Here is a 10914-nt window from a genome sequence, read left to right as displayed (position 1 = left end):
CCCTTGGGAGCTCCTCTATGCTGATGACCTTGCTCTAATTGTTGAGTCACTATCAGAACTGGAGGAGAAGTTTCAGGTGTGGAAGCAAGGATTAGAATCGAAGGGCCTTAGAGTCAACCTTCTAAAACCAAAGTCCTAATAAGTAGGAAGGTTGACAAATCACAAACGTCTTCAGGTAGATGGGCCTGCTCAATCTGTAGGAAAGGCGTAGGTAGAAACTCTATAAGATGCACCAAGTGTAAGCTATGGACACATAAGAGGTACAGCAATGTCAAAGGAAGGCTAACTAGGAAAATAGCAATAAATAACACTGAAAATGCGCAGAGACCAACCTCCGTCACATTTTAGGGAGAAAAACTAGAAATAGTTGATAGCTTCCATTACCTAGGTGACTAAGTCAGTAGCAGGGGCAGGTGTGCTGAAAGTGTAACTGCTAGAGTGAGAATAGCCTGGGCAAAGTTCAGAGAGCTCTCACCTCTGCTGGTGACAAAAGGCCTCTCACTCAGAGTAAAAGGCAGACTGTATGACGTGTGTGTATGAACAGCCATGCTACATGGAAGAAAGGAAAACCCACTACACTCACGGTTGGCGTTAGGAAGGGCATCCAGCCGTAGAAACATTGCCAGATCAGACTGGGCCTGGTGCAGCCTTCTGGCTTCCCAGACCCCAATTGAACTGTCCAACCCATGCTAGCATGGAAAGCAGATGCTAAACGATGATGATATATATATACACACACATGTACATATATATGTGTGTGTGTGTATGTATGTGTGTGTATATATATATATATATACATATATGTAGATAGATATGCACATACACTTGTTGATGTAGAAGTCGCATCCCAGTAGTAGGGGGGGTGCTCATTGATTGTTACCACCAGAATAAGAATAGCCTGGGCAAAGTTTAGAAAGCACCCACCCCTACTGGTGACAAAGGGTCTCCCGCTCGGAGTGAAAGGTAGATTGTACGATGCATGTGTGCGAACTGCCATGCTTCAGTAGTGAAACATGGGCTGTGACTGCAGAGGACATGCGCAGGCTTGAAAGAAATGAATCTAGCATGATCCGCTGGATGTGTAATGTCAGTGTCCATGCATGACAGAGTGTAAGTGCCCTGAGAGAAATGCTGGACATAAGAAGCATCGGATGTGGCATGCAAGAGAAACGTCTGCGCTGATATGGTCATGTACTATGGATGGATGAGGAGAGATGCGTGAAGAAGTGCCACTCCCAAACACTTGAAGGAATCCGGGGTAGAGGTAGACCCAGGAAGACATGGGATGAGGTGGTCAAGCATGACCTTCGAATGTTGGGTCTCACAGAGGCAATGACGAAAGACCGAGATCTCTGGAGATACGCTGTGACTGCGAAGACCCAACAAATAACGTGAGTTCATGGTTGTTTCCTGCACCAGCTTCACATAGAAGCCCCAGCCCATCCAAAGTGTCTTGGGTCGCAGGATGGCCTGCTGTGCTTGAGGAGACTTATTGAGTCAAGTACATCAACATCAAAAACTCAAATGAAAATTGTAGCTGTGATACCTGTGCCGGTGGAACGTAAAAAGCACCATCCGAACGTGGCCGATGCCAGCGCCGCCTTTACTGACTTCCGCGCCGGTGGTACGTAAAAAGCACCAACCAATCGTGCCGCTGCTAGCCTTGCCTGGCACTTGTCTTCAGCCCTTTCAATCTGGTCCACCTCACAACCTCTTTCGCTAAGGCCACCCACTACACTCACTGAGTGGTTGGCATTAGGAAGGGCATCCAGCTGTAGAAACACTGCCAGATCAGACTGGAGCCTGGTGCAGCCTCCTGGCTTCCCAGACCCCAGTCAAACCGTCCAACCTATGCCAGCATGGAAAACGGACGTTAAACGATGATGATGATGATTTTGTGGGAGAACAAATTTAGTGTGTTTCACCTTACATTTATTGAAAAATATTTTAAAGTGATGTGTGCAAGTGAATAGACACCATACTGGAATAATATATGAAACAATGAATTTATCACAAATAAACTCCGTTACATAATTACTGTATTCCAATTTCATCTTGTTTCAGATCACCCGTGTAGTTCTGTCTATTTTGATCAAGAAAATTGCCATGCAAGACTTGTACTTTTGATGCTTTGTATTACTGTGATCGACCACCAAAATGATCTTCCTTATTTGGTAGCTGTTTACTGAAGCTGGAAGCGCTCCCAGTTGAGTGATCCAAGGATTTACACTGTGGAGGAAGAATCTGGACAAAAGGGGTGTTACAGAAAACTTCAGATTCATAACTCTGTTCAGCATAGGGTTAAAGACTTTGGTAAGGTGCTCACTAAGTGGTTGGTACTTTAGTTAGAAAAGCACAAACTTGCGCGATCGTTGGCAGACCATTTAATAACATCTATCTGATGTGATACATTACAGCGTAGGTCAGGAATACATCTAACATTGGTGGAACGCTAGTCAATTTGAACCCAAAGGATTTGGCAGGGAGGACCATCACTACTTGATGGCTGTTTTAAGAACTGCCAGATTTGGTTCCATCTTGAGAAGCTGGTTCTTCACAATGTACAGGAGTATTTAATTGGTGATTAAATTAAACATGCACCTCTCAGAACTGTTTAGCATTGAATGTTCAGTTCGTTAAGGGTGCTTCCTCTTGTTTCTGTATGTTTTAGCTCTGGAGTAGAGGATGAAGAATTTGTGAGGTCTCCTGCTCAAACTGAGCTACAATAAAATTGTGTCAGCATATACAGTCAATATCATGGTGTCTGTCACTTCAAATATCTTTGTTTCTGTTCTCAGATTGGGGTATGTGAAGAATGTGAGTACCCTGGAGTCAGTTCAGAAGCAAGGTCACTTGCTCAACTATCTTATGTCATCTGACATAATGTGGTAGTCATTAGCAGGATGAGAAATCTTGGAGCGCACACTAGAATTTACGACATCTATGAGAAATTCTCATCTTGTGGTCTTTCAGGATGGTTGGTGGGTAATGGTGTTAGTCTGGAAATACTTAGATCTCAAAATATAGGCAGTCTTATGGATCCGAATGGTAAGTTGATGGTCCTAGAAGTGAACCGTAACCTTTAGACTGACGGCTGTTTGTGTCGTAGCAGGGGATGGAAGGCTAGATTTCTTCAGTTGTCAAGAAACATTCCTGGGGACGTCTTGCTCTTTAGTATTAGTGGAGTACTGGAATAGTATTTTGGATGCACAGAAGGACTGTGTGATGCTAATGCATAGGAAACCTGCCCAGAAACAACTTCTAGCTGCTTAACAGGTTCTGACTGGATTTCCCTGATACCAGTGTGGGCATGGAGCAACCACAGTGGGTCATCCAGATCAAATCTATTGTTTGTTAGGTCAGTGGATAGGGGTAGCATAGCATGTCCACAGTTAAAACTGATCAGCTATACTGACCACAAATTTGTAATTTGCTCACTTGATATAGATAGGACCTGAAGACAGGAGTATGGTTACTGGAAGCTGAACACATCCTTACTGTTACACATTCATATATATGCGTATACGTGGGCGTGCGTGTGTGGAATGCGTGTTTTGAAGTACTACTACGCTGTGTCTAAAGTTATATAGGTGTCGCTGCGCTGAATGTGGTTCAGTTCGTGTAGCATGAAAAAGTAAATAAACACGTAAAACGATACCAATGGTTTCATATTGATTGTCTATCCCATTAGAATGAAATAACACATAACACTTACCGGCACTCAAAGATTACAATGGTCGGATTTCTGAACTAGTTGAGCAGCAGTTGATGGAGAAAATCGTGGAAGCTATCCCTGAAAGGTCAAGGAGAGGTGGCGAATGCATACATCACACCCATCATATATTATCACCTGACTGTTGTACCTTGCCCGAGTTTACATCTGACCAAACTGGAGCATGTACTCTTCTGCTTTCTGTGGAAAGGGTGCGTTCCACTAGTGAGGGGCTCCATTTGCTGTCAACACCCACTGAATGGAGGACTGGGCATACTCTGGCTGCTGATGCGCAAACATGTGCTGAGGCTGCAACATCTCTAGTGTTTTCTAGATGGTGAGCCGGTGTGGTCACCATTTGTCAAACATGATTTTCCACAGCTCGTCTCTTTGTTTGAGCTACAGCCCTGAATCAAGCACAGACCGAGGAAGGGCACCTTGCACCTAAAGTGTTGTTAGGTGCTCTCAGTCACTGTCAGTTGGGCAATGCGGTTGGTGGAAATTCCACTCAGGCATTCCATAGAGGGACAGTGATGGGTAAGTGCAACAATGTTCTTGGGGAGACTCTAGGCATCGATGAAAATGAGTTGGCTGGTCTGTTCCGAAGAACTTTCAGGCAAGGGCCCATGGATAATCCCTGGTCTGGCATTGCTAAGGGAGTGGGACTATTACCAGTTTCGGATAAATTCTACACACATGGAAATGCCATCAGCCAGATTTTCCTGAGGTGCACGCAGAGCGACAAAACTGTTCTGCAGGCATTCATCCAGTGCCCAAGCATTGCTAACTTGTGGGTTTATGTTGAACACCTGCTGTCACATGTAGGATGGATTCAGTTATCAGTTGAATCCATCATGAAGACCACCCTGCTACCTTCCTTTGGCTAGGAAGGGCAGGCAGTGTTTCTTTGCCTGGTGGCCTTAGCGAAAGAGGTTGTGAGGTGGACCAGATTGAAAGGGCTGAAGACAGACGCTTTCTTCTTTGGTCAACCCCTCATCAACTTCTCAAGTTTCACTTAAAATGGAAAGTGCTGGTCTCTCATTTTAGGTTTCTGTCCATCAACCAGATCCAGCATTTTTTTCTTTCTATGATCCTGGTTTGTTGCTCGAACTGGCCACGTAATTCTGCTTCTTTCTATTCGCATGCTCTGTTCTTCTTCATTCTCTTCTTGAGTTCCTCTACTCTTTCAGTAACTTTTTGCCATTTCTAGCTTCTGAAAGTGTTCTTTCTTCACTCTGTGCAGCATAATTTTTCAACCTGAATATCATAGTCCTAATGATGTCTTCTGAGTTTTCTAATCCTCTGTCTCCCTCCCTCCCTTGTGTGGTAGGGTCTGTCAATAGTACTTTTAGGGTGGTGTACATTGTATATAGTGAGCAGCTTTCTAGTTCTCTCCAAATCCTGAAACTCAACCTTTGCCCATTTCAGAAAGCAAGCAGACTATCTCAGTACACACGTAGCCCATGTATTTATTGCTTTTATGATATTCCCTCCATTTGATTCTTTCCTTTCTAATTCTCCTCTTGTACTGTTTAGAGATTTTACTCTCTCATTTCTCATCCTTTCCTCCTCTTGTCTTGCAGGACTCCAAAGTATTTGCATCTTCATTATTCTGTCTTGTGGTAATTTTATGCCACCAGAGTTTATCTTCTGGCTTCTCTTCATAATTAGTATTGTACACTTATTTGCTCCAAACTGGATTACAAATTTCCTTGCTGAATGCTTTTACTGCTTGCATTAGTGAAATCCAGGACTTTCTCCTTTTTTGTATATACGTTGGGGTTTTTCATATGAAGAAGGTAATTTATTCTCACCTTGGTTTTGATAAACTCCATTGGCAGGCCTGGATTTTCTCGGTATACATATCAGAGGCATTACGAAGAGTAACAAAGAGATCAAGTCTCTTTGAAAGATGCTCCGGTGTTTTTTCCTGTTTCCTAGCGATTCATTTGCTCAGGTCACTTCTGCATCCAGCATCCTCACTACTGTCTTCAAAAAGCTCTTTATATTCTCATTGACTCTGAGCATCTTCAGGAATTTCAAGAGCTGGCAATGTGGAACATTATCATAATCCTTCCTGTAATCTATCCAGCCAACAGCTAAATCCTTCTTCCTCAAACCTCATTTAATACCCTACTATCTACATACCGCAGATCGGCACTCCTGTTTAACTTCTTTCTGCATCCTTTTTGCTTCTCTGGCAATAAATCCTCCTCGTTAAAAATCAATCTGCTCATAGCAGGCCAGTTAATAAGTTCCAGAGAGACAAATCTATAATTGAGGGCTTCCCTCTCTTTTCCCAACAAGTCGTTATTCACAGTATGGGTTCTATACTGTCTTGTGTGCTGTATTGCTGAATACAAAACATGGCTCACAAGACTTGCATCCAGGTGATTTTCCCGAGTCACCATCTCACTCTTTTACAGCTGAGTGGACTGAAGCAATGCAAAATGAAGAGTTTTTCTCAAGAGCACAAAACACAACCAGTCTGGCAATCGAAACCATGGTTTCATGATCATCAACACAACACCTTAACCACTGGACCATGATGATTACACTGACCAATTTAAATACGAATTAGTCTGTCGTTCATGTTTAGACTGAGCAATCTCTTCATAGTATGATTGCAGTGATGGCCAAGGCTTGGGGAGATGCTTCACCTTTCCAGGCAAATATTTCATCTTTTATCTTCTACCTTTTACTTGTTTCAGTCATTAGACTGCGGCCATGATGGAGCACCATCTTCAACGATTTGTTTTAGATGAATGAATCCACTTCCGTACTTATAATTTCTGTTAAGCCTGGGACTTATTTTATCAGTCTCTCTTACCAAACCACTAAGTTATGGGGATGTAAACACAGACGCAAAGACGCACACAAACATAGACATAGATATATACATACATATATGTATATATATGTAATGTTCCTTATGTTGGTTGTCTTGTACTCTGTTTTTTTTGTTGTTAAAAAAAGTCCGTTTCCTTGTTTGGTTTTATGTTTTCGTTTCTCGTTGTGTTCTATGTTTATTTGTGGTGTCCTGTACTCATATATGCATGTATATATACATATAGATGTAGGTATGTACATATATGTATGTATGTATGCATATGTTTTATTTATTATATTGTTATTATATGATCGAACGCACGCATCGTTTTTCTTCTTCTTCTTCTTCCAAGTAAGTTTTATTTCAATAATTATGACGCGCACTCTTATCTCTTTACTTGACCTTTCCTCCCTGCCTGTCTGTCTTCCTCTCTACCTATCTCTCTCCTTATTTTTCACCCTTTCTGGTTTCTTTTCCTCTCTCTCTGTCACTCCTCCTCCTCCTCTCTCTCACTCCTCCTCCTCTCTCTGGCCGCTGACCGGAGGGCTACTAACTTTCTTTCTGCACACTGCTTTCAATGAGTCAACATCGGCTTTCTTCTGTCTTCCGCAAGCCGATCTTCAGAATGTGTTCTAACGAATTTTTCCACCGTCTAGGCTTAAAAAAAGCCCTTATTGTTGGTTTCCTTGTCCTGTCTTTTACTGTTTTTATTCTTTATTTGTACTGTTTTTTTTTCGTCCTGTTTTTATTCTTTATTTGTACTGTTTTTTTTACGTCCTGTTCTTGTCACTTTTTTTACCCCTCCGCAAAAGAATTTTATTTAATTCATTTTGCGGGAAGGACTGCTTTGGTGTGGTCATGTTCTGCCCTTACCTTCGAAACATGCATTGAGTCAAAACAGGGGCAGCTAAAGAAGGGGAATGTTCCTTGTATTGTTGTCTTGTACTCTGTTTTTTCGTTGTTAAAAAAAGTCCGTTTCCTTGTTTGGTTTTATGTTTTCGTTTCTCGTTGTGTTCTACGTTTATTTGTGGTGTCCTGTACTCATATATGCATGTATATATACATATAGATGTAGGTATGTACATATATGTTTTATTTATTATATTGTTATTATATATATATGTATCATCATCATTGTTTAACATCTGCTTTCCGTGCTAGCATGGGTTGGACAGTTTGACCGGGGTCTGGGAAGCCAGAAGACTGCACCAGGCTCCAGTCTGATCTGGCAGTGTTTCTACAGTTGGATGCCCTTCCTAACGCCAACCACTCCGTGAGTGTAGTGGGGGCTTATTACATGCCACCAGCACGTTTTTACGTGCCACCAGCACATAGGATCTTCCAGCAGCCACCCTCTTGACCCAGGGTAGCCCTACCTCCTCCAAGCACTTGATACAGGCCTCCAGAGTCTGAGGCCATGTAGGAAAATAAATGTACGCATAACATCACCATCACTAATGATTACTCCAAACACCATGATGTCGACTGGATGTTTGATTTTTATCACTCTTGGTACATGTCCTCAGATGGCATTGTCCTCAGATTGACACCCAAACACTCTGAAATATTTCTGTTAGAAGTTTGCAAACAGCCGTGGCTGTTTCACTTTCATCTTTTCCACATTCCAGATGGAAGCCTGTAGCCAAGCTGGTTCACTGCCATTATATATTTATTTATTCTTTTTGAACTTTGGTTTTAATACTTATTGGTATTATGAGAATAGACAGATACAGGAGGGAATGCAGATATGATAGTTAATTAGCTAGTTAGCAAGCTAGCTTGACGGATAGGTAATTAGGTGAGTCTATAGATATAGCAATGGATATGCAGATAGAGAGATATATTAATAGATATACAAGTAGATATGTAACTGAACTGAACTGAAAAGAAATGAAAATAATCTCAAATGGTAAATAGCTTTGACTGAGTCTTGGTGGTGGTTCGACTGTGAAAAGCGTAGTTTTTTTAATGTATATATACATATAAGTTTTATCAGTTTGATTTATTTTTAGTTCCTTAAACTATAAAGCGCATCACATCTGTGAAACATATCAAAAGAAGGAAATTAAGCAATACTTTCTATCTTCATTTCAATTATATTTTTGATAAAATGGCAGGATTTCAAAAGAATTTTGGAAATTCCTCATTTGTGCTTAATGTAATAACATAAGGTTTTCAAATATGCGGACCTGCACATGTGAAATCTCCACAAGTCCTGCTAGTTATTATTATTATTATTATTATTGATGATTTAAGTCAGTTTAGTTCTTAATCCTGCTAGAATTTATGTGGGGTAGCATATTATTAGGGCAGTGAGCTGGCAGAACCGCTAGCATTTTTGTGGCATTTCGTCTGTCTTTACTTTCTGAGTTCAAATTCCACTGCAGTCGACTTTGCTTTTCATCCTTTCAGGGTTGATAAAATAAGTACCAATGGAGCACTGAGGTCAACGTAATTGACTAACCCGCTCCCGCAAAATTTCAGACCTTATGCCTTTAGTAGAAAGGATTATTATTATTATTATTATTATTATTATTATTATTATTATTATTATTATTTTTATCATCATCATTATTATCATTATTATTATTATTATTATTATTATTATTATTATTATTATCATCATTATTATTATTAATATTATTATTATTATTATTATTATTGTTATTATTATTATTATTATTATTATTATTATCATTATCATTAATATCATCATCATTATTATTATTATTATTATTATTATTATTATTATTATTATTATTATTATTGTTATTATTATTAATATTATTATTATTATTATTATTATTATTATTATTATTAATATTATCATCATTAATATCATTATTATTATTATTATTATCATTATTATTATTATTATTATTATTATTATTATTATTATTATTATTATTATTATTATCATCATCATCTTCTTTCAATTGTGTTTCCATTTCTTTTTGAATGTCTTCCTGACACCTAGAGCAGAGAAACTCACCATATACATTCATAGGCCTATAAATCAAACACACCAGATTGTTCCTTTACAGAGTTCATGTGTAAAGATGAAAAGGGGAAGAAAGACAAACAGAAAAATAAAAAAATAAAAAAGTAACAAAAGAAAGTAAAGAGGAAAAAATGGAAAGAAAAAATACTCAGCGACTTCGCTTTTCTCAGTATGTGTGACATACAAGTTGAGATGATCTTTTGCCCTTCCTGCATGGATGGTAAGCCAAGAATCATTCTTAAATAATTTTCAGTTCCTTTTTTGATCATTCCAAGTGCTCCTACAATCACTGGTATTGTAACCATCTTGAGATGCGACATCTTTTCGATTTCAATCAGCAGATCTTTATATTTTCTGAGTTTATCAAATTCTTTTGCTGAGACATCATAGTCACAAAGTACGCTCACATCAATCAATAAACAGACTTTATTGTTTTGGTCTTTCAAAACAATTTCTGGTTTATTTGCCTTGATGGTCACATCTGTACATACTGGGAAGTCCCAAAGAATCGTTACATTTTCTCCCTCTCTAACAGCCACAGGGTGGTGCTTGTACCATTTGTCAACAGTTTTGATTTTATAATGTTGACATATTAATCAGTGTAGATGCTGACCGATTCTGCCGTGTCTAGATTTATACTCTCTTCATCATCATTTAATGCTCATTGTCCATGCTGGTATAGGTTGGATGGTTTGATCAGGGCTGGTAAGCCGGAAGGCCGCACCAGACTCCAGTCTGATTTGCCATGGTTTCTATGGCTGGATGCCAATCACTCCAAGAGTTATTATTATTATTATTACTATTATTATTCAGGTCACTGCCTGGAATTGAACTTGGAATCTTGGGGTTAGTAGCCTGCGCTCTTAACCACTATGCTATATGCCCGTGGGTATATGGCATAGTGGTGTACCTTAGGAATGAGAACCCAGGTTCGAAATTTCCCCAAGATCCGTGATGAAGGCTGGAGAGTTTATCAGCCGAAACGTTGTTAACAACAAACAAGATGAGGACAAATATCCATTCATAGTTTATTGTGGACGTTCGTGGGTGAGTTATCAAATATTGTCTTTGTATGCATTTGTCATTTCTAAACGTTGGTCCAATGCATTTCTTGTGAACATTTCTAAATTGTCGTGGAAGAAAAGAGAATGGCGACAAAGTCTTAGTTACTGAGAAACTGTGAGTTGGCCTAGAATTTGTGTAAGCAGGGAATTAAGAAAGCACATAGTCTAGTAGCAAGAGTGTTAGATTCATGATTGTAAGACGGGTTCAATTCCTAGACCTGGTGGGATGTTGTATCCTAAAGAAAGGCACTTCATATTTCCACACTCCAAAAGGCTGAAAGTGGGTTGTAGCAGCTGAAGTTATCCT

This window comes from Octopus sinensis, linkage group LG1 (genome assembly GCF_006345805.1).
Source record: "Octopus sinensis linkage group LG1, ASM634580v1, whole genome shotgun sequence".
Lineage (NCBI taxonomy): Eukaryota > Metazoa > Mollusca > Cephalopoda > Octopoda > Octopodidae > Octopus > Octopus sinensis.
This window is presented reverse-complemented; position numbering follows the sequence as displayed.